Source organism: Miscanthus floridulus, chromosome 8 (assembly GCF_019320115.1).
Source record: "Miscanthus floridulus cultivar M001 chromosome 8, ASM1932011v1, whole genome shotgun sequence".
NCBI lineage: Eukaryota > Viridiplantae > Streptophyta > Magnoliopsida > Poales > Poaceae > Miscanthus > Miscanthus floridulus.
Genome location: NC_089587.1, coordinates 67,697,949 through 67,725,453, shown reverse-complemented (window position 1 = coordinate 67,725,453; position 27,505 = coordinate 67,697,949). Strand labels below are relative to the sequence as shown.

The 27,505-nt window shown below is 43.1% G+C and overlaps 1 protein-coding gene across 1 annotated transcript in view; it reads right to left on the bottom strand.

Annotated features, from left to right (window-relative positions):
* Positions 1 to 24,886, bottom strand: part of LOC136472428 (glucose-6-phosphate isomerase, cytosolic-like) — a 52,700-nt gene extending 27,814 nt beyond the window's left edge. Inside the window, exon 1 of the mRNA XM_066470134.1 lies at positions 24,874 to 24,886. The gene's annotated coding sequence lies outside the window, so the exon portion shown is untranslated. The remainder of the gene's footprint in view (positions 1 to 24,873) is intronic.
* Between the last annotated feature and the right edge of the window lie 2,619 nt (positions 24,887 to 27,505).

The window sequence follows — 27,505 nt, the reverse complement described above, 5'->3', positions numbered from 1 at the left end:
TACGGCATTCCTATTAACTCAAATTTAAAGAGTATAATAAATTTAAACCTTTTGAGTTGATCTCTTTCAACCGAAGCCATGCATTCCAATCTTCATCAAGTGAGGGTGCCAACATGTCAACTTTGATCTTTATCACTTGAGCATAGCCATCTTGAGCACGTGACTTGATTCCATTCATTAAATATGAATAACTCTAAATGCATCAAGTCACTTCCAACACTTTGTCCACTATAGATTTGATCCTCCACATCAATATGACCATCATAACTTGATTAGTACCTCAACTAAATGCAAGTACTTTCTTCTTCACCCTAGCTAGGTTCTTCGGCCACCAAGCCATCGCTTGCTCTTCACCCTTGCTTAGTACCTCGAAGGCTTTCCTTGCTATCTTCACCATCTCAAGCCATCAAGTCACATCTTGTGTTGAATCATCCATTCATTTGTATTGTTATCTTTTTTATTTGAATTTAGCAAGCTTCAAATATGAGACCATTCCATATGCAATCCCTCATGTCTCATCAACTAATTTTTACCGGGCTTGCTTTCACATAGTACATGGAAATCCCATAATAAATAAGCCTTTGCATGAATTCCATTTGCATTGTTGTCTTATGCTTGAACTAGATTGTTTATACAACAACACATCATTTTGGCTTTTATTAAGTACCTGTGAGATAACCTATTACATATCCACACTTAGCAAATGGGTTAGACCTTTAATCACATTGTCATTCAATCATCCAAAACCCACTAAAGGGCTAGACGCACTTTCAATCTCCCCCTTTTTGGTGATTGATGACAACTTGATTAAAGCTTATAAAAGAATATAAATATTTAAGCTTTTGGGTTCAATGATTTATGAGAGGCTCCCACTTAATATGTGCTTATGATTAGAATTCACAAAATGACCTCAAATGTCAATTGCACATACTAAAACATATAGGAGACTCCCCCTAAATCATTGCATCTGTGGGGTGCATGTCTGTGTGATAAAGTAAAACCGTGATGCATATGACAAGATATATCACACAAGAATAAATATAAAGGCATCACATCAAATATTTTCATTCTAGCATGCATAGTTCTTATGAAAATAAATACAACACATGTATGTCACACATAGCACTCATTACACATTTTCTCAAGTCCATAAGCCACTTATATATAAATAAAGATCATGTCTCAAGAGATACATAGATAAAGCATATGTAAGTCACAACTCTCACATGATACAATCTATCTCAAACTCAAGATACATCAATGAAGCTCAAAAACTAAAATAAAGCTCAAGAAACTACGGCCTGCAGTACATATCTTTAGGTACAAAGATAAGCAAATGAAACAAAAATCCTAAAGCTTTAATCAGTCTCTCTCCCCCTTTGTCATCTATCACCACAAAGGTCCAAAAATGACATACTAAGGACAAAGGGGATGCAAGCTGTCTCTGAAAGATATGATCACTCATCATCATCTTCATCTCCACCAAAATCCTAATCATCTGAGCATGGAGCACTGGCTTGACGAGAACCACCCGCACCAGACAGGTCATAGCCACTGGACCTATAGTAGCCAAAACTATCTGTGAGGTCACTCCACCAGTCTGAAGCATACTCATCTACAGCACTGGGACATGGCTAAGAGTGAGTAGGCACATGAGCCTATAGTGGTAAAGTGTCAGGGTGCTTTGGTGCCTACTACTGATGTCGCTGAAGGAACTCAGCAAACTCTATGTCGTACCTACCCTGCTGCTGCTCCTCAGTCTTAGGCTCACTAGCTGCCTCATCTGATAGTGGAGATCTAGGGGGATCAAGCTCAAGTCTAGCAGTAATCTGCTTTGGAGTCTGAGTGTCCTTCCTCCTAGCCTCCCTCTCCTTCTGCTGATAGGTCCATATGTCCTAACACATCCCAAAGATAACACTAAACATCTTATGAATAGGAGAAATAGGACTACGATGATGTGAAGAAGAATGTGAAGAAGCATGTGGTAGAGGGGAAGCTCCTGCTGCTGCTGCACCACCTGTAGGTGCATCTGCCTCTAGTGGTGCTGCTGCTCCTCCTAGTCTTGCTGGAGGTACCCCAATCTCAGGCAAGTCTACAACAATCTTCGGGGCCTTATGTACCTTGTCATACTCAAAGTTATGCCCTGTGACCTACTCAATCATGTGCATAATGTAGGGAGCAAAACCACAGCCCTTGAGGGGCCACTCGCCAACGCTCCTGATCTCATACCATATGAAGTCAAAGACGCTGAAGGGTCGTGCATTAGGTGCCATCCTGTGGAGCAGGTTCCTGGAATAATCTACAATGTTTCCCTTATCTCCGCCCTTGCAATCAATGGTCTTCCTGAACATCTTGTCTAGGTATCTGTAAGTAGGGTGAAGACCTAGAACCTTCCCCACTGCTCCTCTCTCACCCCCTAGTGGGTACATGTAGGCCAACTGCTCTGGAGGGAGTACCTGCTCTATATGGATCCTGTCTCTCTGAAGATCCTCCTTTGAAAAACCAAACAGGGCGACGAAAGCATCATAATCCACACTGTACCACTGGCCCTCAAGCATCCAGTGCATACGCCTCTCATCCTCCTCAACATATAGGGTGGTGTAGAACTGAGCTACCATCTCTATGTTCTAGTCATGCTGGAACTCCATAATCTCATAAACCCCTATATGCTGGGAAATGGCAATAGCGTGATCAATGGAGGCCTTCTATAAATCTCTGACATACTGCCAGTCAATCCACTGAGACCTAGCAATCACTAGGTTCCTGGTGAGGATCACACTGGTGTAGAAGTTCATATGAAAGGCTGTTTGAAATTGATGATCAAACTGAATCCTAGGAAAGCCCCTTGGATCAATTCTCCTCTCATCTCTGGCTCTTCTGGTCATGCCTTTCCCTCGATAGTCAACTCTAGACACATAAGAAGGTACACTAGGTGGATGTGTCTCAAGTAATTCATAGTGCATACCCTGGCCTGGCTAGTGTTGAGCTAGAGGTACTGGCTACTCCTCCTCAATCTCCTACTCATCATCTGAGCTATCCCCATCTAAACCTTTGTCAGTGCTCTTCCTCTTTCTGGTACTGTGCTCCACTCTATATCCTCTGTATCTGTATCAGAGAAAGAACTGTTGTCTCTCTCTTTGTACTGTGGAGCACCCCTAGTAGCTCTGGAGAGTCCCCTGCTATTGCTCTGCTCCTGCTGACTATATCTAGGATGCATGTCGTGCCTTGCCTTCTTGTATTTCTCTAGTGCTGGATCATGCCTATGCTTGGATCTAGGCTCCTGTCTTCCACTCATGGTTGCTGCCCTGTATCCAAAAAGATTTGCAAAGAATCTTAGATACATGCCCAAACAATATTTCTTATATCATCATCCATATATATATATACAATTATTTATCCAAAATCTCGCAATCACCTATCCCGACCATGCTCAAGGTTTACAAAATTAATTTAGACAAACAATCATACATAAAGGGACAATAATCAATGAGTATTGAGTTGAGGCTACAGCTAAACCTACACTGCTAGCTCATATCGGACACGTCCGGTATATGTACACAGCAACCCTAATCAGGGGCTCACGCTCAATCTCATCTCCAATTCAATCCAAACTTTAGGCATTGCTTCTAGACAGGTAATATAGCATTTCTACCGAAGGGATTTTAAAATCATGCCCTAACCGCTTAGATCGGAAGAGGTCCAGGATTAGAGTACCTTGGGAGAGTGAATGAAGATGCGATTGGAAAACCAAGTCCTGGAGCCTTCGATCTTGATGTAAATCTCCTCCGATCTAATCTCCCTCTCTTCTTTTTCTCAGTGGAATCACCCGATCACCAATTCGGTGGAACAGCGGTGGTTGCGTTGGCTTGGAGGAGAGAAAAGAGAGATAGAGGATCAGGGTCGAAGGGGTACCGGCCGTTTTATAACCCCGCTCATACCGGATGCATACCGGACACGTCCGGTATTTGTGGGCTGGCTATTTTTGTTCCAAATTTCATTCACTTAATTCCAATCCCCGTCTCTATCATTTCTTGATCCAAAAACATGTATGTCCTTTATCCAAATAAGGTGTAATTACTTTTCTTATCCAAATGCCATGAGTATCACTTCTCTTTTCCAAATATTTGGCATATATAGATTTTGATTACTTGAGAGAGATATTGTGAGACATAGTAGATTGTGGACTTAAGAAAGCCATGTCATGTGTAATTAGCCAATCAAACAATCAAGGTGAGCTATAATTATCATATGACAAGGCTAGGTCATAAAGACCAAGATTCAAATAGTTTTTCAAATTCACACCACCTACACATGTTAGTTATGGGTTTTGAAAAACATCTCTCCTATGTCACACAAATGCACATTCTAATATATAAAGGACCTTAGATGCACTTACAATGCATGTATGTAAATACATACCTTTGCCTTGAGCCCACAAGAATACCACTAAGAAGATACATAGCATGGTAATCTTTATGTTGACCTTACTTGCCAAATAATCATGCTAGGTACGAAATCAATTTTTCATCCAAAGGACTACAAAGAATGCAAGATAAATTTGTTAGTCCACAAGGTGCAAAATAGAAACTGAGCTCCCCCTAAATAAGTGCTTTAAGTAATTTGAATGACTTTCATCTAGCACTTCATTCTATTAAGAATTTGGGAGTCAATTTTCTATTTTGAACCACAACCAAATAATTTGCCATATTTAAATTTGAGTTCAAGAGATGCTCACAGTCCATTAAGATTTGATAAACCACAAGCTTCTGAGTAAATTAAGGATATATGAAAATATATGGATCAAAGACTCATTTGTAATCCAATTAGTGTTCTGGTTCCTGCAATACCGGACATGTCTGGAATACGCAGAATAGAAACACTTTCTTTCTGTCCTCGGCCATACCGGACACGTCGATAGTAATACCGAACATGTCTGATAGGTGCAGGAGAGAAACAAATAGCCTGTTGTTTGTGATTCTTCATTTTAGCTATAGTATTTATTTTATGCCCTACATCTCAACAAATAAATTGCTCTACTAGAGAGCCATTAAAAGCATTATATGGCAAAATAAAATACTTTTCAATTGAATCTAATTAGCCACTTTCAATATTTCACAAATATGCCTATTTGTGAGTCATTGAGCACAAAACAAATAAAGTGGCTATCCTAAAAGGTTTAGGTACTTGTTACCAATGGTGAGGATGAAATAGATGATATATTCATTGAATTATCTTTGGGTCAACCATATAAGAGATTATGATAAGAATTAGTTGATAGATTGAGTGAATAATTTCAATTTACTTGCTCAACCACCCCGAAGCCTTCATCTCATCACCAAGTAGCTACTTCATTAACCTAAGCACACTTTGGTACCTAACTCTTGTTGGGTCCTTTTGGGTTAGTCAACAAGTGCTTAGGCACCCAAATAGCTTTAGCACTAGTTTATGGTGAACACATCACCTTGCTAGTGCTAACTCCATTTGTAGTCTTCCTAAGCATATCATTATAAACAAATGTGTTTGGCTTAGGTGTGTTACCATTTGGGCATTCATAGCGTAAGTGCCCCTTTCTTCTACAAGCATAGCATATGCGGCCTTTGTTTGCTCTATGCTCGCTTTGCTTGTATGGACATCTATTAACCTTGTGGCCCATCTCATTGCATCCATAGCATCTTCTTGTTGCAACTTGGGCTTCCTTTCTTGCCTCTTTGTACATTGGGCATTTCTTGGTAGGATGCCCCAGTTTCTTGCTCATGAGACAAGCGCTTTGTCCATCACTTTTCTTTTGGTTGGTCAACTTGCTTGAGGCCTTTTGTTCGACCACTTCACACTTGTTGGCCCAACTCTTATGTGGACACATGGCCTACTCATGTCCATATAATCCACAGCCATATCATAACCTTTTTCCATGTTTCTTGCTCTTGGTTGTGTTGGCCTTACTTGAAATGTGATTCTTTTGTTGGGTTTTGGAGGAAGCAAGGTTTGAACCCTTCTCAAGCTTCTTTGCCATGTTATCACGGTTATCTTGAGAAGGTTGTGCTTTCTCCTTACCCTTCAACCGAATCACATCTATCTTTAATCTTTTCACCTCTTCTTTGAGCTCTATGTTTTCTATTAGATTTAGCTCAATCGAAGATTGGCTTGCTTGAGGAGCACACTCATTAGTACAAGAAATAATTAATTGAGATGGTGTACTAGTGAGTGAATGTGTAAGAGGTTGAGAAAATTTTACCGATGTGATCACAACCTCATGAGCTACCTCAAGCATGATGCTTGATTCTACTACTTCCTCATGAGAGCACTTTAGATGAACATAGTTTGCTTGTAGCACATTATACTTGCTTGATAGTTCATCTAGCCTTGCCTTGAGCTCCAAGTTTTCCTTCTCTAGTTGTGAAACACTAGAAGAGGAGTTAGTAACTAAAACATGCTCAATTGATCATTTTTCATACCTTTCACTTCGAGCCTTTAGTTCTTCCATCTTGGAGATGAGAAACAATTCTTGCTTTTGAAGTGATTGCTCTTGCTTCTCAATTTCTTCTTTAAGCTCATCATTCTTTACAACTATCTTCATGATGATGAACTTGTCCTTGCGGTTGAGATGATCAAGGTTGTAGTTGTCTTCAACTTCAACATCACTCTCATCTTGATCATCTACTTGTGCTTTCTCCTTTTCTTGATCTTTCTTGTTACTCTTCTTCTTGCTTTTCTTGGCCATGAGACACAAGTGATGAGTATCATGAGATACTAAGGTTGACTCATCACTTGGTCGCCACCGGGCTTGAGCATCGTTGCAAACAGTTGCTTGCTGCTCTGCTACCTCGACTATACCGGACACGTCCGGTATGTGCAGGCAGACAGCAGGTCATGCGCTGCTTGCACTTCTTGCTCTGGCTCGGTGCTCTAGAGGTCTTGTGAGGCTTCTTCGCTGCATGAAGACACAATGGACATACTTTCCATTGACTCAATCTCAAGTGCATCATCACATTTGGATTTTCCATATAAATCAAAAAGTCTAGTCCAAATAAGATGAGCACTCTCCGGAGGTGGTTGTCCATTGAAGATTGCCTCATCTCGAACCTATGCACTCAATGTACTCAACATGACATTAATAACTTGAGCATTGAGTTGCATGCATATCTCTTCCTCTTTTGACAAATTTTTGTAGTTGCTCCAATCAACTATAGGAAGAGGTATGCTTGCATCTACAATATGCTCAACAAGAGGACTAATATCCATAAAAGTATTGAGTACATGAATTGACCAAGGTAGAAAGTTTGAACCATCATTTTGGAGAAGCACCGGCTCCAACTCAATAGGCGTCTACATCCTTTTCTCACGGCGGTGAAGCTTTAGGTGAGAACCTTGCTCTGATACCAATTGAAAGGACCTAGAATACCGCCTAGAGGGGGGTGAATAGGCATTTCTGAAAATTAACACCTTTAAATGCGTAAATGATTAGTAAAGTTAGTTTCTAAAATGAAAACTCCAAATAAAGAGTAATACCACACCTCACAAGTTAAACACAGAGTATACAAGGTATAAAGAGTATATATAGAAGCTACAACCCAACAACACAAAGTTAGAACAGAGAATAAATATTTTCAGCACAGGTAGGAAATATCAGACGTGTTCGGTATACACGATTTCTGTAGAGCAGCCCCAAACTTGCTCATTTCAAATTCTATCTTCAAACCAAACTGCAGGCACCTACTAGAGATGACAATATACACAGAGAACCTGCACAAGAGCTAGAGCAACACAAATATCGAATAAAATGTGAATTGAGACATGATATTTGTTTTACCGAAGTTTGGACTCGTTTGAGTCCTCTCCATTGAGGGGGCTGCGGGCGACCCAGCGAAGGTCAGTCCTAGAGGGTACCATGAAGGTCACTCTAGCCGAAGTCTTTTCCAACTCCTTTTCCTCCTTCCACTAGTTGATTCTGAGACAGCGAAATCGACCGTTACAAACTTTTCAAGGCACACCACAATCTCTCGGGTGCTCTCCGATGACGCCTAACCGTCTAGGACCGAAGAGTCTAAGAGTAACAAATGCAAATCATGAGATTGACAATATGCACAAGTGCTCAAGTGTTGGCTTGCTCTCTTTTTCAAATTCTCTCTTAACCCACAAATAGATTTTGCGATTTGGATCACACACTCACTAAGAGAGGGTTTGGGAGAGTTGGCAAGGCTCAAAAACGTGTATTGCAACCAGTAGAATCAGCAGCCTCCAAAGGTGGAGGCTTGGGGGTATTTATAGCCCCCTTGGAAAAACTAGCCGTTTTATAGCCGTTGCCATACCGGACACGTCCGGTATGACTTACAGTGCCCCAACGATAACTGAGTTACAGTAATGTTGTGAGGCATCGGAACTCCCGATGAATGCTGGAACTCCCGACTCACGTTGGAAATCCTGACCCTCAGCATATTTGAAAACTATGGTAACTGAGTTAAAGTATGTGAGGTGTCGAAACTCCCGACGCATGCTGGAACTCCTGACCCTCAAGACATTTGAAAACTAGCCGTTGGCATCTAGCCATCCACGTCCGGTATGACCAGGACAGTGAACACTCCAAGTCAGTTAAGCGCGAGAGGTCAGAACTCCCGACCATTGCCGGAACTCCCAACCGTCGGAACCCCCGACTTACATCAAAACTCCCGATGAACCAACCCAAGTACATCGAGAATTTTATCGTGGCTGGGCACATACCGGACACGTCTAATATCAATACCGGACACGTCCGGTATTACCAGACTAGCAAAAACAAGTTACCTCTTTTGTCTCTCAAACACTCTAAAACTCACATGGGTTGGCTTGAGCACTTATGGAACATTATCTATCAACATGATGCATCCCTCTTAATAGTACAGCATTCCTATTAACTCAAATTTAAAGAGTATAACAAATTTAAACCTTTTGAGTTGATCTCTTTCAACCGAAGCCGTGTATTCTGATCTTCATCAAGTAAGGGTGCCAACATGTCAACTTTGATCTTTATCACTTGAGCATAGCCATCTTGAGCATGTGACTTGATTCCATTCATTAAATATGAATAACTCCAAATGCATCAAGTCACTTCCAACACTTTGTCCACTATAGATTTGATCCTCCACATCAATATGACCATCATAACTTGATTAGTACCTCAACTAAATGCAAGTACTTTCTTCTTCACCCTAGCTAGGTTCTTCGGCCGCCAAGCCATCGCTTGCCCTTCACCCTTGCTTAGTACCTAGAAGGCTTTCCTTGCTATCTTCACCATCTCAAGGCATCAAGTCACATCTTGTGTTGAATCATTCATTCATTTGTATTGTTTCTTTTTTATTTTAATTTAGCAAGCTTCAAATATGAGACCATTCCATATGCAATCCCTCATGTCTCATCAACTAATTTTTACCGGGCTTGCTTTCACATAGTACATGGAAATCCTAGAATAAATAAGCGTTTGCATGAATTCTATTTGCATTATTGTCTTGTGCTTGAACTAGATTGTTTATACAACAACACATCATTTTGGCTTTTATTAAGCACCTGTGAGATAATCTATTATCTATCCACACTTAGCAAACGGGTTAGACTTTTAATCACGTTGGCATTCAATCATCCAAAACCCACTAAAGGGCTAGATACACTTACAATGTTTTAGTTAGGTTTATTCGTACTGTTATGTTTAATTAGGTTTATTTGAATGGCTATGTTTAATTTGGTTTATTTGTATGGATATTTTAATTATGTTTGTATGCATGTCAATTATGTTCATTAAGTTTATTTGTATGGATATTATAATTATGTTTGTATGGATTGAAATTTAACTTGTGTAGGATTAAAAAGCATATGCAATAAAAAAATCAAAGAAACAACCAATACAAAAGTTGTAGATCTCAAAAAGTTATACAACTTTATAGTTGACAACTTTTTCATTTGAAGTCATTTTGTCAAGGAAAACTATGTTTGAATTTCTCAAATTTAAAATTTAAATTTTTTAAAATGACCTCAAATAGAGAAACAACCAATACAAAAGTTATAGATCTCGAAAAGTTATGCAACTTTGTAGTTGACAACTTTTTCATTTGAAGTCATCTTGTCAAGGAAAACTATGTTCGAATTTCTCAAATTTAAAATTTGAATTTTAAAATGACCTCAAATGGAGAAACAACCAATACGAAAGTTATAGATCTCAAAATGTTATGCAACTTTGTAGTTGACAACTTTTTCATTAGAAATCATCTTTTCAAGGAAAACTATGTTTGGATTTCTTAGATTTGAAATTTCAATTTTTCAAATGTAATTATAATTTATAGCATATGTTATTAAACATTTAAAGGATATGAAAGCAATTTTGTATTGCAATTTTTTGAGTTATATTTTTTTACTACGCAATTTATAATTTTTAGCCAATTTATGTTAAAGGATATGTTAAAAACTGTTGCATGGGCGGAAAACGAAACTGCGTGGTAGGCAGCAGTTTCGCCGTGCGCCAAAATCTGGCTTTAGTACCAGGACTAAAGGCCTTTTAGTCCTGGTTGGTGGCCCAACCCGGGACTATAGGGTTCTACCGTATATATATATATGGGTGTTCTTTCTTCTTCCTCCCCAAAATTTTACTCACCGCCACCGCCACACGGCGCTTCTTCAATCCCCCAGGCCAGCCGCGCTTGCCACCAGCCCCCCTCTTCCTCGTCTGCAGCTAGCCTCGCCCTCGGCCTCATCTCCCCGGCGCGCGCGCGGCACCCTCTTCCTCGTCTCCGGCGGCTGGCCTCGCCATCGTCCTTGGCTTCGGCATGCGCGGCCTCGTCAGAACCCTCATCCTAGATCTGGCCGGCCTCGCCCTCATCCTCTCCCCGACATGTGCGGCCTCGACCTTGTCCTCATCCTTGTCCTCTCTTCCCAGCACGTGCAGCGCCCTCTCCCTCATCTTCGGCGGCCAGCGTCACCCTCGTCCTTGGCTCCGGCGCACGCAGCCTCGCCCTCCCCCTTGTCTCCAGCCGGCATGGTGTAACAAACCACTAAATCATGTCATGAGCATCATGTTTATGTGATAAAGCATGTGATAAAGTGTGTAGATCAATTTCTTGTAACCCAAAATCACTAATAAAAATGTTAAATAAAAGTTGATTCAATAGCTCATATATATCAAGCAGGGTTGAAAACCAATTTTTATTAAGCAAAAGTATTATAGAACATGTGTGTGACACCTAAATAAGGTTTGAAGTACAAACTTTGTAGATGACAATGCAACTCTTGTAGTAGAAAAATAACATTGCTAGCTAGTATTTCTAATAGCTTAGAAACGGAACTTGAAATTGAGTCCAGCTCAAGACTTAGAAAATTCCTCAAGTCTAAAGATAGTTTGATAGCACCATGTTTGGGAATTAATCCTGTGAAATTGAGTTAAGAGGTGGTGTCATGTTTTAGCTTCGGTTGGTAGTCTAATAGGCCCTCTTTAGCATAGTGAAGGCGATTTAATTTCAACTCCAGTAGTTTAATTTTTGCAGATGCTTTAAAATTAGTTTCTGGTCGCTCGGCCTAGAGTGCGTGGTCACCGCGTTCTAGTGCTCGCCGTGCCCATGCTCGGCTGAGCCACGCGCGCACGTGGCAGCGCGCTGGTGGGCTAGGGCCTCCCTTGGCTTGGCCATGGCCTGGTCGTCTCTAGCCGTAGCGCCCGCTGCTGGCCGCGGGCCACCTGCACGGCCAGCAGCAGGGCCCTACGCCCCCTTGCCCGTTGCCGCCCTACCATGTGGCTGCCTCATCCATTGATGCACTGCTGCTGCCGCTGTCCTCCTTGACTCATGCTACGACGCTGCTGTTGTCCTGCTCGCCACCACGCGTGTGGCCTTGCCCCGTTGCCGATGCTGTCGCCTCACCATTTATGGCACTACGGCCGCACATGCCATGCCCGATCGTGGATGCGCACATTTTGTCCATAGCTGTTGCATGTGTGCCGCACTAATGGCCCATTTGCGCCCCACCAAGGCAAGGACGAGTCGAGCTCTAACCTACCCCCTCCCTTCTCTGCCATCCCGACCGGCTGACCCCGCTCACCAATTTGGCTTGGAGAGGTCACCTCAACTTGATTCGTCATGTCTCATGCTCCACCATTAAGTCGCCTGATCGTCCATCCCCACCCTGCCTTGAATTGCGCTCGGCCAAGCTCCAATTTGGGCGTTTCCTCGCCACCAGGCCGATAAGGTCGTGATCGGCAAGTGCCAATGGCAGCCCTCCAGCCAACCACCTAGAGCCATCGGCTGCACTACTAGCGTAGCCTAGAACTCCTCTTCCTTCTGTGTGCCTTAGACTTACCGTTACCGCCACCCCAGCGCCGCTAACCCAGCCGTGTCTGCCGCGGTGCATCGCCGCACCGTTTGGTCGCATGTGGCCAGCCCTACTCAGGTAGTCTTCAACCGAACCATCACCTCAGCTAGGTTTATGGTGAGCCCCTGATGCTTCTCCGCTACCTCTATTGCTCTGTTAGCACCGTAGCTCTCCGAAACGGCTATGCCGCCGTTGCGGACGACCACGCACCGTTGCCGCCCGCTCCGGTGCGTCCCGCTTCATCTCACCGCTGCTTAGTATAGGCACTAGGGCTGTACATGGAGGTCGGCCCATCAGCTGGGCCTGCGCAGGCCTCTGGTGGCCGGCGTAACCGCCTCGTGCCACCACCCGCTGTGTCGTCGTGCACAGAGTCGTCAGGGCGTGCGCAAGGAAATTCGAGTAAAGCCAGGGGGTTTAATGAATTCTTTAGAGAGACATAGGAATAGTGTAGCGGGTTTAGGTGTAATTCAGGGTAGGCTCGAGGTCTCTTTTGCAAAAGTGCCATCACGCGGGCTTCCCCCGCCGCGGGCCGTCTCGCGCGTGGGCCGCGCGTAAATGGGCCGCACGGCTGGAATCATTTTTCTTTTTCTAAGGAATTGGTTAATGCTTTTCTAATTTAATTTCTAAGCTAAATTTGTAGACTTAATATAAAATTGTATCGGTGTCCAAAAATATTGTGAAACTAATTTTGCTAGGCTCCTAAAATTATGATCTACCTGTTAGTATAGTTAGTTCATACATATCTGTGTTGGTACCAAGGTCTATTAAATCACTTGAAAGTGTTTAATATTATTAGGATAATTATTGTAGGAATTTTTGTGGTAGATTGGTGATAGCTTTAATCCTAAAATTTTTACCATAGCTTCATTGTATTATTATGTGCTCACTGTAATTTTTATGGCCTTAGACTAGACTAAACATTAGGGTAGTTAAATGTTCTTTGTTTGAATATACATTAAATCTTTAATAGAAATAAAGGCATACCATTGAATTGCGAAACTAGGTGCTTGTTAGTTGAACACAACGCTTTGCTTGATGAAGATGATAGTTAGCTTAGTATCTTAGTCATTAGAGCTAGTTTAGTAGCTTAACATGCGTATTCTTATCTTAAGAGTTGTTGTTGCTTAAATACTAAGTTGTTGTATCGTCGTCATCGCATGCATATAGAGAATGAGTCGGCAGAGATCGTGACCACTGGCGATCACGAGTTCGAGGAGATCGTTGAGGAGTACGAGGAGGAGATTCTCGTGTAGGAGGAGGTCCCGGAGCCGCCACTGACTGACTCAGCTGACAACGCGCCTACCCAAGGCAAGCTCCAGTGCATAACCTCTATTTTTCATATCCACCGTATATATATGTGTTGTGCATTTACGTTGCAAGAAGATTTTGTGGAAACCACATGCATATATATATCTACCCCTATGGGTTCTACTAGTGCGGGTTCAAGTAGATGTTATGCTTAGGTCATCGGTAGCGTGACTAACCTACCGCTGCTCACAATAGATGATTATTATTACTCTCATAATAAAAGGATGAAGAGAAAATGGAGACCGGATAGGGATAGGGTATGGGTTACTGGTGGGCGTAACAAGTTGTGACCCGCGACCACGGGGCTTAGCTTGGTTACACCGTTTTCCATGTCCGTGTCAATTAAGGACCGTCCATTACTGTGGATCATAGTCAGGTCACAGACTTATTATCCTGAGCACATACTTGCTTATGGGAGCGGGAAGACTTATTACGCTCTTGTCGTGGGTTCTGGCTTTTTTGGACCAACTGATTGGAGGCGGGGAAAGATGGAGGTCTAAGCACCATGCTAAGACCGGTTCTCAAGTGTGGGGGCTTGGAGTCTAAGTTTGGGCGGGGACCTGGACCCCTCGACATGAGTGGAATGGGTTGGTCTCGTTTGTGCCTAGGGTACAAGTGAGGCGTGTGTTCCGGGGTACCTAGATAGGATACATTGGTTCACGAATCACCGTATCCGTGAGAAGGTAGACTTGGCTATGGTCTAGCACCGTAGTAAGAACTGGAATATAAAAGATAGTAAAATAGTTTTGATTGCTCAACCCTTGCTTGAAGGTAGAATATGTGCTTACCTAGAATGGTTAGCTAATAAAGTAATCATGACTGCTAATAAAACTTGACCTTAAAGACGCACTATTAGTAATGCTTTCCGCCAATAAAAGAAACCAGCAGACCATATTGCCTATCATATCCTTGAGACTCGAGAAATTATTCCCACTAGTTGGATAAGTCTTGCGAGTACATTGTGTACTCAGGGTTTGTTTTACCCTGTTGTAGGTGCAGCTTGAGGAGTTAGCTCTTGTGTAGAGGATTCTTTTGGTGGGCACATATGGATCCGCGTATCGTTTCAGCTAGATGATTATTACATTTTCTACTGTTTAATTATCGCACTCTGAACTCTGGTATTGTAATAAATAATTTCTAAGACTCTATATTGTATGAAATGGACTAAGTATTGTAAGCTCGTACTTATTATTGGATTATGGATGTAAAATGTGGATTGTTTCGAGTTCTTCCTTGGAGTGTGCTTGATGGAACTACCCATTTTAGCCCACTGTTGGGGTGCTTAGTGTCTAGTGAAAGACGAGCGCCTTCGAAAGTGTGTTATTTCAGGCGATTCTGCCACACCTCGACCTCGACCTCGTCCTCGTGTCCGGCGCGTGCGACGGCTCCATCATCCTTGTCTCCACCAGCGCCTTCATCTCTGGCCTCGACATCGTCTCCACCGGCGCCTTCGTTTTCAACCTCGTCCTCACTGCTGCCACCAGGTATTCGACCTCGATCGCCTCGCCTCATCCCTTCCTATTATGTGAAACTGAGCGTTGAACATACATCACAAGTATATATATACATTGCACATATCCAAGTGGCACTCCAGGCAACTGCAATTTATTTCTTAACATACTTTAGTGAATTTTGATATGTATTTTGGTATGTAGACTTTAGTGATATGCATTTTGGTATATGAAAAATATTGACTTCAGTGATATATATAGGGAAATTCTTATGAATATATGAATTTTGGTGTATGAATTCATATATTGACTCCAGTGATATGATTTTTTATATATTAACTTTAGTGAGAAGAGATAGCTGGACGTCTCCATGAACCGATTATCCCAGGTTGGGGCTATTGTATTGCTTGGGGATTCGAACCAAGTTTGTCGGATGTACCGATCAATCATCCTAGCATAGTAAGCAGCGATATATGTTTTCATACATTAATATGTCTTAAATACGTTTGTATACAATATATTTTTCTGATATGTATATATGTGTGTTTCTTTAATGTACCATAGATAATTGACCAAATCATTTGGCATGAAGAGACACTTTCATATTTTACGGTTGAGAGAGTGGATGTTGAGAGCTTTGATGTAGATAATGGTCGATTGGTCCAATCTCGAATTGGCTTTTCCCATCGCCGCTAGGAGGGGTACAGGTGTTGTACAAATCTGAGAGGTGGAGTAAAGGCACCTGAGAAGAAAGTTGCAATTATATATGTTGTTAAATCATGTTTGAATAAGCTTGCGAATATTGGGTACACTCTGCCTACACTATCCTCCATGATGATACAAGCAATAGATGTGGGCTCGTATCATGATGTTGCGGGCTTCTGTGCAAGGATTGCTCGAACCAACCAAAATGATGTGGTAAAGTCGAAGTCGAACTCATATCTTATATTCAAATTTGTTGTTATTCGAAAGCTTAGTTCTCATATCCATTTTTTGTGCCAACAATTACAGGTTGAGGACTATAACTTAACATATGCAGGTTGTAGCTTTGAAGCCATTCTAAACCAGACAATGTATGCATTGGGATTTGATTGGAAATATGCTGATTAATGGCCAACACTTACTACGGAAGGATTTCAGGAAAAGTTGATTATGACTAAGAGGGGATCATCTGACCCACTGACTTCTCGACCACCGCTTACCATCATTAGTAGACCCTATGCTCGTACTTTTGAAGCAAGTGAGAGTGCACTACTAATGTGTTGCTCTACGTCAATAATATTTGTGGATACAAAATCGGTGACCTACATTTTGTCGAGTACATAATACGACGTAGTCAACTTGGTGGTGATCTACTTGCGCTTGCATGAACTTGGTGTGTAATTGAACTTTGGGGTTGAACATCTAGTTTATTGTAATGACTTATTTTAAATTATTATGGTTTATATGAACTTGATGAATGGGATGATCATTGTAATATATAAGTTCTTAATTAGTTACATTCTTATTTATGGATGATGTACAATAGTATAGCATATAATAAGTATACGAAAACTATTTGAAGAAAACAAATTGAATGGTAAGAAACTGTAAAAAGAAAAGAAAAGAAAAAGAGGATATTTAGTCTCGGACTGGAGGTGGTCGCCCTCGGGCTCGACCTAGAGCCCCTTTAGTCTCGGTTGGCCCCCATGCAATCCTGGTTGGATGGCTCAGGACTAAAGAGCGGGCCTTTAGTCCCGGGTTAGCAGTCCCGGTTGGAAAACCGGGACTAGAGCGGGTTTCCCAACCGAGCCTGCAACCCAGTCCTGCACTAGTGCCTTCGCTGTCAGGGTCATTATCATAGACGGCGTCCTCCTCCTCTTAGATGTCAAGATCATAGTCGATACCGTCGTCAAGGTCGAGGAACTCCACATTGCCCGGCAAGAAGCTGGTGATATCCAGGACAATCCTCGGCAGCTGAGCTGGAAGACACCGCCATCGCCGGGAGAGGACTCCGACCCGGACGGCGTCACGGAGGGGGAGCTTCTGCAGGATTGAAACTAGGACGTCGCTGGGCAACTGGCTTAGCAAGTCGTCCTCCGACGACTCCATAATGATCAGCTAGCTAGCTTCGTCCGATAACGACCACGAAGACGAGAGACGATGATGGCTTCCAAATTAAACTCTCGGTCGCCTATTATATCTCACCAATGCATGCAGAAAAAAGAAACTCTAGCTAGGCCTCCTAGCCCTTGGCTGCGCGGCGGCCTCCCTTCCCTATCCTCGCTCGTTGTTCTTCGCCTCGGTCATCCTTATTGCGTGTCATGCATGCATGGTCCTCTCCTGAATCCGGCCCCGTTTGTTGCGAATTTGCTTGCAGCGTGCTGCCTGCTGGGTTTTTAACTGCCCGCGTATGGGGGTTGTCTTCATCTGGGATTTCAACTGCTTCCTTCTGACGTATATACCTCTTGTATGACCAGGGTAGGGATATTCCGTGCCCTTCGTTGATCCCTAGCAGTCTTTTTTTCCTGAGCTAACTTGGCCCTTTGCTGTGTATGTTTGCACCCGACTACGAGCTCCTAAGATCGTTTCATATAGCTAGCTCTTTACTTTTTTTAATAATTAGACTAGATATGTGCCCGTGCGTTGCACGGTTGCAGCCAATTTTTTGCCACAAATACGACAATTCAACGCACTTCTGGGAATGCACGCGCGACAAGTTTCGTTTTTTTTTCCCAACTCTGTTCAGATTTGGCTTTCATTCAGTATGCATATGTTTACTTTTATCTACATCCATCCAACAATTCATATTCGTGCAATTCTGTTCCTACTCTAGTCTAGGAAATTGAAACTGCATGGAGGCACCGTAGGTCCGTATCTTGAGCTTCCAGGCCTCCGGCCCCGTCCGGCGTTGTGCCTCCGGTCGCTGATACGCAGACCTGTCCGCCTTGCTTGCCACCGATCGCACCTGTTCCTGCACCTTGCGCTGGTGCAACTTTGGCGAGGCGAAGGCGGGACGTGGACGAGCACACGCTCTCTGCGCCGGCGTCGCTTGCACGGCCTAAGCAGGATAGAGAATTCCTTCGTCTACACTCTCCCTTGGCTGTTGTGCCGGACTTCAAAACAAGGCTTATGATCCACACGATTGGGCTGGCCCAACACACGAAGCCTAATTTGATTATTCGACCCCTGGTTGTGGTTGAGTCCGGAGCGGAGTACGTCGCTAGTTAGGTTTCGGAGATTATTAGCCGTGGGCTGTGAAAAAGTAGCCGTGAAAAGCAACCGTGAAAAAAACAGAAGACCGTTTGGTTGAACTATAGCTTTTACAAATACTGTTGACAGTGGACCTACATGGCCCACATGCATGTCATGCACTTCTCTCTTCCTCGTCTTCTCCAGCATGCTCCTGTTCATCTGGATGAGGCCGCCGGCGCCGGGCACCATGCTGTGTGCGAGCTCGAGGGAGAGGAGACACTCAAGCCTGCTGCACATGCTGCGCTGCCACCAGCCAGAGAGGGAGGGCACGGCAGCTGCGGAGCTCGCGCTCGCTCTGCAGGTTGACGGAGATGGCAAGGCTGCAGATCGATAGACAATTGAACGGATGGGGCCGAGGACCATGAGCACGGATCAAAATTAGGAAGGATGAATCGGATCTTTCTCAAAGAAAAAGGACTCGTAACTGCAGAAGGTACGAGATGGCATTCCGTATCTCGTGACCATGGCGTGCCGGTCTCGCGCACCTGCCGGCTGTGGACCTGGTGGACTTCGCCGCTCGTGCCACCGGAAGGGAGGGCCGGCCTGAAGTTGCGTCGCGGCCAACCGGAATTGCGCCTGCTGGAGCAAGGAGCACCCGCCGCCGCCGCTGCCGCGGGTTCTCCCGTCGAGCGCGGCAGCCGGCCGTGCTCGTCGCAGCTCGCCTAGGTCTCCCCGCGCGACGAGGTCGAGGGTCGCGGTCCGCGCTCCGCGGTCGGGGCAGCGCCCGCCGCCGGGGCCGGGGTAGAGGCTATCTGTCGCTGGAGACCTGGATGCGCGCTCGCTCGCGACTGAGGAAGAAGACGAGTCGGTCGGGAAACAAAACGAACCGTTTTCTTTCCATAACAAGGGGCAGGAAGATAATTTCTTTCCTGTAAAGCAGCTGAATGTGGGGGAGAAACCTGTTTTTAGATTTGTACTAGAGAGAAAGTTGTTTTTAGGCTAAATCAGTTATGGCTTTTTAACTCTTTAGTTGGCTTTTGACTTTTATAGAAGTAAAAGCAGGTTAGAAAGCCCAATCAAAAAGGGCTAAGCAGGCAGCGGACCATAGAAGATTGCACAATGATTGTGTGCTCCGTGACTAGTTATTATGCTTATTTCTGACCCACCCCTATACAAGGGATGAAGGGACTAGAGTTTGTTTCAAATAATTATTTTGCAATTTTTTTATTTCTTTCTTTTTAATCTTTACTTTACTAGCAAATATGCTCGTACGCTGCAATGGGATCGATACATCTTAAAATAGGATTTTGTATTATTGCTAGACGTGTGAGTGAGTTGTTCAACTCAAATTAGCACGTTGCAATAACGGGATCCAATACGTCTTGGAATTGGACTTCGTATTATTGGTACACGGGTGAGTGAGTTGTTCAATTCATATTAGCACAGATCATGAGTCCGAATTACATACAGAACATGTAATAATAAAAATAATTTAGTGGTCAAAAACTTTGTTTCTTATTATGGAGTTAAAGATTCAAACAATCATGGTCTCTTATTATTCCTTGTTTTTACACTTATCATCTTTATAGCAAAATATGTTCGTGTGTTGTAACCAGAGAGAAAAATTAACGACTACCAAGATCCATAAAGAACTCACATTAAAAATTCATACAAAAAAATTTAGCCCTTACCAAGATACGTGCCGTGCGTTGCACGACAATCACAAATTTTAGCCCACATAGCGTGGCTTGCAACTTAAACGAACAAATTAATTAAGAAATGTACGAATTTAATTACATTAAAACATAAAGCCTGTTTCATAATCTTTATCACCTATATCATATAGATCCAGTTTATAGAAGCCTAACAAAATTGATTTTACTTTTTTTAATACTTTTGTAATTAATGATCTTTATCACCTATGACCTATATTTTATATTTCATCAGGCAATGGATCCTCTTTCTCAGTACCCATTAACTCATTGCATGATTTTCGATGATATACATGATACGCTTTGCTGATTTTTTTTCAAAAAAAACTAATTAGCAATTGAAATTGAACCCAATGGAAAAAGGTATTACCCTGGGATTACACCTGGTAATGGTGAAAGTCCAAATCCAAACTAAAGAAATGTAAGGCATGAGAGTCCTCATGTATTAGGTATTCGTGTGAAGTATGCTTATTTTTTCCATAGTACTTGATGTTATTGGTGTAAAGTGTATTGGTGACATTTCTATTTCATGAAGTCGATCCGGACTCTAGGGGTGTTTTTTTCCGTGCATGTTTGCATGTGGTCATGCAGGGTTTGGAATATGCCCGTACGTTGCAACGGAAGAAAAAAAGTACTAAAAAGTAGGGGTTATACACCATGGCTTCATTGGATAGGAACCGGACAACGAAAAGTTAGTGAAGGCTTCAGGAACACCTATGACGAGGACATCCTTCTCGTTCTTCTCGGGCACCTCCACGTATTTCGGGTCTGCCTTTGGCACATTCTCGGTCATCGCCAACCTATATTCATGCAATATATGCAAGGATGATTTAACACACTGATAGACAAAGAACAACCCAACAAGATTCATAACATCTATGGATAGATCACATTTTTATTGAAGCTAACAAAACTAGTTTGGTATTTTTCTGATTTTTCTATGATTTTACTGAATTTTGCAAGATCTTTGTTTTTATAGAAAAAGAAAAAAAACGAAGAAAAGGAAAAAGTCTTGCATGGGCTTGGTCTAGCCCACAACAAAGCTGGCCCAATTGCAAGGATTCAGCCCAGGTTAAAAAAAAAAGAAGCCCACTAGGAGACCCACTTGGATCTGGACATTTTGCATCAGGAACCTCGATCTATTTTAAAAACTATTAAGGCCCTCCCACCTTTTCTTTCTCTCTCGTATCTTTATATCAGAACCCTCGTATTTCTTTCCATTCTCTTACCCACTCCTAATCTAATCCATGTTCGTAACGTTAAATTCAGGAACGAACACGGAGCGAGGCGAGCGATACCGTTTTTTTCCGTGGGGTGGGGCGGAGGTGGCGGAGCAGACGATAGCCTTAGGAATATTTTAGGTAGTAGATAGAAAAAATTAACGAGTACCAAGATCCATAAAGAACTCACATTAAAAATTCATACAAAAATTTTAGCCCTTACCAAGATACGTGGTAACATCATAAAAAACCACGCAAGTCGAGAAGCATTGTTTCTAAACGATTTGTAGTTGTTACTAATGTTGACAAATAAGGCATTTTCATATTTATTTTAATCCATAAAAATAACGCAACAAAAAGGAGAGTAAAGTCATGAATAAGAAGACAGAAACAATTCATGGCAAATGTTAACATGATGATAATACAAACTATAGAGCCAAAACATATGTGAAACTATTGTCTTACATAGCTGAAGCATCACAGACATGATTATAAATATAAAAGATGTGTTCTCAAATATCAAGATCATGATGATCACAAAAATAAAAGGAATCAGAAAACCAGTACTAGCATAATCATCCAAATCAACCAAACAGAGCATGTTGAATATGAAAGCAGTATTGCCTAGGAACATCATGATATTGATAATGAAACTCAGAAGAGGGATGAAGAAGATTATACCCTACGGCGGAGCCGCTCGCACCAGGAAAGGCCATGGTGGTGCTTTGTTGTTGTAGTCATCCCGCTCGATGCAGTGCAGACAAGGACGCCGTGAAGAAGCACCGCTACTGGTTCACCAGCGAGTAGTCGTGCCAGCACTGACACTCCCCAAAAACGTAATCGCCCGTCTTCACCCGAGCAGGTGAAGCCCACGACGGAGACGCATTCCGGAGGCCTACTCTTCCATCTCTGGTGCTCGCCGGAGGTGGAACGGGAAGAACTTGCGCTGCTGGAAAGTGGTGTACTTCGCCAAGAGAGCTTAACCGAGAGGGAGAGGATTTGTTTTATAGGCAGAGGCCAGAAGACGAGAAGCCGACGGCACCGAGGGGTCACACCTCCCTTCTGCGGTGGGAGAGACGGAAGACGGAGAGCCAGGAGTCACGGGAGTTACCAGAAACTCCTCCAATCAATTCCTATCAATTCGTCAGTTTCAAAAATAAAGGCCTCGCCCGCCCAGTCCGCTCGCTCGCCGCCGCCCGCCGCCTGCCTGCCTCGCCTCGCCTCGCCACGCCCGCACGCCACGCCATGCCCACAGCCCACGCGCACGCGCACGGGCACGGGCTCGGGCCGGGCGGCGGCGGCGGCGGCGCGCGCGCGCGCGTGTGGCATCCAGGTGATCCACTTTTTCTTCTCAAACAGATCGGCCAATGACCAAGTATTTAAGTAGAGTCGCCTCTCGATTAAATTCCCATATGGTATAAAACCATTAATGCACATGTACGGACCATAGAGTTTAATAGAGTTATTAAATAAATGGGCCAAGCCCATAATATCTAACAATCCCCACCAAACTCTAGGGTACGCAGTTTGGAGTTCTCAGAACCACATTCCTTTTATATACCAGTGTTTCGATAGGAGACTGTTAAGTTGAACATCCATCTAGAAAGCTAGCTACACTCATCCACAACTGAACAATGGACAGAACCTTGAATTGACAGTTTTGTGCGAGATGAGTTTCACATAGCCTCTTAACTGATACTAGGCTGCCAAGTGCCTTCCCTCTGTTTGAAGCATATAAGTCACACTTCGAGGCCTTTTCATGAGCATCTAGAGATTACCCACATCTCATAGATTGTGACTAGCAATCGAGCTCATATAGGTGTGTTCCTTATAGGATGTTCTGTAGGACAACATCCCCGCTATACCAAGCCGCTCGGATCACATTAAGAACTTAATCATCCTGCCTAACAGTATTGGAGAGACGGTGCATCTCCAACAAACTGAGCTATAATCTAAGGGGTCTCTCCCTCAGTCAATCAACAGCTTGTTTCGCCATCCTAATTCACGGGATCTCCGATCACATAGGATAGGTTACCACTGTTGATGGCTCTATGTGGGTCTCAAACCCAGTTCCCTCGACGCACCTTCTATCACATTGCGTGACAGACCCTTAGTGAATTGATCTGCCAGATTATTTGATGTATGGACATAGTCCAATGCAATTACTCCGGAGTTTCTCAGTTTTCTGACAGTCTTCAAACGTCTCTTCACATGCTTTGTGGACTTCATGTTATCACTTAGAACTATTTACCTTAGTGATCACAGTTTGATTATCACAGTTCATGGAAATTGCCGGGATTGGTTTCTCAACAATCGGCAAATCCATCAGGAGATCACGGAGCCACTCTGACCTCAGCACTAGCGGTATCCAATGCAGTCAGTTCTGCTTCCATTGTAGACTTCGTTAAGATAGTCTGCTTGCAAGACTTCCAAGAAACAGCACCACCTCCAAGTAGGAACACATATCCACTCGTGGCATACAACTGATCCGCATCAGAAATCCAATTAGCATCACAATAACCCTCTAGTACCCTCGGATACCCGGAAAAGTGAATGCCGTAACTCATTGTCCCTTTCAAATAGCGTAGCACTCTCTCAAGAGCATTCCAGTGAGTATCTCCCGGATTTGACACAAACCGGCTCAGTTTGCTTACAGCGAACGAGATATCAGGCCTGGTTGCGCTAGCTAGGTACATAAGAGAACCAATTATCTGTGAATATCTCAATTGGTCTCTTGCAATTCTGTGATTTTTCCTCAAATGAACACTTGGATCGTACGGAGTAGGAGCAGGCGTACACTCACTATACCCAAATCGGTTCAAGACCTTTTCCACATAGTGAGATTGCATAAGAGTTACCCCACCATTTCCTTCCTCCCTTGAAAGCTTAATGTTGAGAATAACATCAGCCTCTCCCAAGTCTTTCATCTCAAAGTTACTCGACAAAAATTCTTTTACTTCTTTAATCACATTTAGATTGTTGCCAAATATTAATATATCATCCACATATAGGCATAGTATCACACCATCACCACCACCAAACCGATAATATACACATTTATCAGCTTCATTCACAACAAAGCCGGCTGATGTTAAAGGTTTTATCAAACTTCTCATGCCACTGCTTGGGTGCTTGCTTTAAGGCCGTACAGGGACTTCAATAACTTACAAACTTTACCCTCTTGACCATTTACAATAAACCCATCAGGCTGATCCATGTAGATCTCTTCCTCAAGCTCTCCATTTAGGAAGGCTGTCTTAACATCCATCTGATGAATGATAAAACCATGTGAGGCAGCCAGGGATAGCAACACACGAATGGTCGTCAATCGAGCAACAGGTGAGTAAGTATCAAAGTAATCTTCACCTTCTTCTGTGTATAACCCTTAGCAACAAGCCTAGCTTTGTACTTCTCAATTGTACCATCAGGCCTCAGCTTCCTTTTAAACACCCATTTGCAGCCCACAGGTTTGCAACCAAATGGACGATCAACCACTTCCCACGTCCCATTGGACATAATGGAGTCCATCTCACTTTGCACTGCCTCCTTCCACATGTCAGAATCAGGAAGAGGAATATGCCTCAGAAACGGTTGTGGGAGTGTCATCCACGAGATATATAATAAAGTCTTCTCTAAAGGATTTTGCAACTCTTTGCCTCTTACTCCTTCGAGTGACAGTATTATCATCCTCCTCAGGATTTTGCTCAAGCTCATTGGTGTTATCATCAGCGTGTATATTTCGATTCATGAAGTTCAGGAACTAGGATTATGACTGGACATGCTAGATGCACCTATTTTCATTGGAAATTCATTCTCAAAGAACGTGGCATCTCTAGACTCCATGACCGTTCCAACAGCCATATCAGGAGCACTAGAATTTATTATTAAAAACCGATAGCCCACACTATGAATGGCATAGCCTAAGAAAACACAATCTACAGTTTTTGGTCCAAGCTTTCGCTTTTTTGTTTATTGGCACGTTCACTTTGGCCAAACAACCCCAAACGCGAAGATAAGAAATATTTAATCTCTTTTTCTCCCAATCCTCAAATGGAGTGATTTCTTTGTTCTTTGTGGGCACTCTATTTAGGACATGATTCGCAGTTAAAATTGCCTCACCCCACCATTCCTTAGATAAACCAGCTGTCTCCAACATGGCATTCACCAAGTCAGTTAGAGTACGGTTCTTTCTCTCAGCAATCCCATTGGATTGTGGTGAGTATGGAGGTGTCCTCTCATGAATTATACCGTGCACCGCGCAAAACTCAGAAAATTCATTAGAGAAATATTCTCCCCCGCGATCGGACCGCAACCGTTTGATGTGCTTTTCAAGTTGATTCTCAGCCTCAGCTTTAAAGGTTTAAAATAATGTAATGCCTCATCTTTTGTTTTAATTAGGTACACATAGCAATATCGAGTGCAATCATCTATGAACGTTATGAAGTATCTCTTACCACCTTTTGTCAAAATTCCGTTCATTTCACAAATATCGGAATGGATGAGTTCAAGTGGTGCCAACTCTCTCGCCACAGCTGCCTTGTGAGGCTTGCGAGGTTGTTTTGCCTCAACGCATGTATGACATTTGGAGCTTTTGACAACGTCAAATTTAGGAATTAAATTCAAACAGCTAAGCGGGACATGCAACCAAGATTAACATGACATAATCGAGAATGCCAAACATTCATCTCAACATTAACGTTATTAACGACATTATTCACTGCAAGAGGTAAAGTATCAACCAAAGACAAGCGGAACAAGCCTCCGCTCTCATAGCCTTTTCCAACAAAGGTTCCATACTTTGACATAACACATTTATTCGACTCAAACACAAGTTTAAAACCGTCTCGACATAGCAGAGAGCCACTAATAAGATTTTTCCTTATTGAGGGGACATGATGCACGTTCTTGAGTTGCACGGTCTTCCCCGAAGTAAGCTTCAGATCCACCGTACCAACACCATGAACACCAGCACGCGCGCCATTCCCCATCAGCAAGGCTCCACTCCTCTCGGTCTGGTAAAAAGAAAACAAGGACTTATCACCACACACATGTATATTTGCACCTGTATCAACCCACCAATCAGGTGAGGAACAAACTGTAAATGCAGATAAATTACCGTACCCAGAAGCAGTCTGCATCAGTCTCAATGGTGTTGACTGTCTTCGCCTTTGGTGGAGGCTTCCACTTAGCCTCAGGACACTCTCTAGAGAAGTGCCCAGTGTTCCCACAAGTGAAGCAGTTCATCTTTGCCTTGTCTAATCCCATCTTCTTATTATTACCTTTCTTGAAGAAGGTAGTGGATTTCTGCTTGAGCTCCTGCTGGGGCTTCTTCTTTTGTGGCTTAGGACGAAACTTTTGCACCACATGTGCACTAGTAGTCGCCTCACCATTCCGCCCTTGCTCTTTCCCTTAACATCCTTTGCTCTTGCCTTGTCCTCAACATCAAGAGTGCCAACAAGTTCAGCAATGCTAAACTGTTGCCTCTTGTGTTTCAAGGTAGTAGCAAAATCAGTCCAGGAAGGTGGCAGCTTAGCAATAATGCACCCTGCCACGAACCTGTCAGGGAGAGGACAGTCCGTATAGCTCCAATTCCTTCACCAGTCCCTGTATCTCATGAGCCTGTTCGACTACAGGACGGTTATCAACCATCTTGTAGTCATGGAACTGCTCCATGATGTACAGCTTAGAACCAGGCGTCGGAAAGACCGTACCGGGCCTCAAGGGCTTCCCACACAGCTCTGCCAGTCGGGAGTGGTATGTAGGCATCAACCAGAGAATCATTGATGATGCTCAACAGTGCAGCCTTGCACATGGTCTCAGCATGTCCCCAAGCCTGCTCATCCTCATCGGATCTCACAGTAGCAGGCTGCTCATTGAGCACATGACCACAGCGCATGGCCGACAACCACAGAAGGGCTTTCTCACGCCACCTCTTGTAGTGAGTGCCCTCAAACGGCGTAGGCTTTAGCATGCCCGCAAAGCCAACAGATGAAAATGGCCTGAAATTACGTTTTTGGAATGTTGACAAATAAGGCATTTTCATATTTATTTTAATCCATAAAAATAACGCAACAAAAAGGAGAGTAAAGTCATGAATAAGAAGACAGAAACAATTCATGGCAAATGTTAACATGATGATAATACAAACTATAGAGCCAAAACATATGTGAAACATAGTTTTACATAGCTGAAGCATCACAGACATGATTATAAATATAAAAGATGTGTTCTCAAATATCAAGATCATGATGATCACAAAAATAAAAGGAATCAGAAAACCAGTACTAGCATAATCATCCAAATCAACCAAACAGAGCATGTT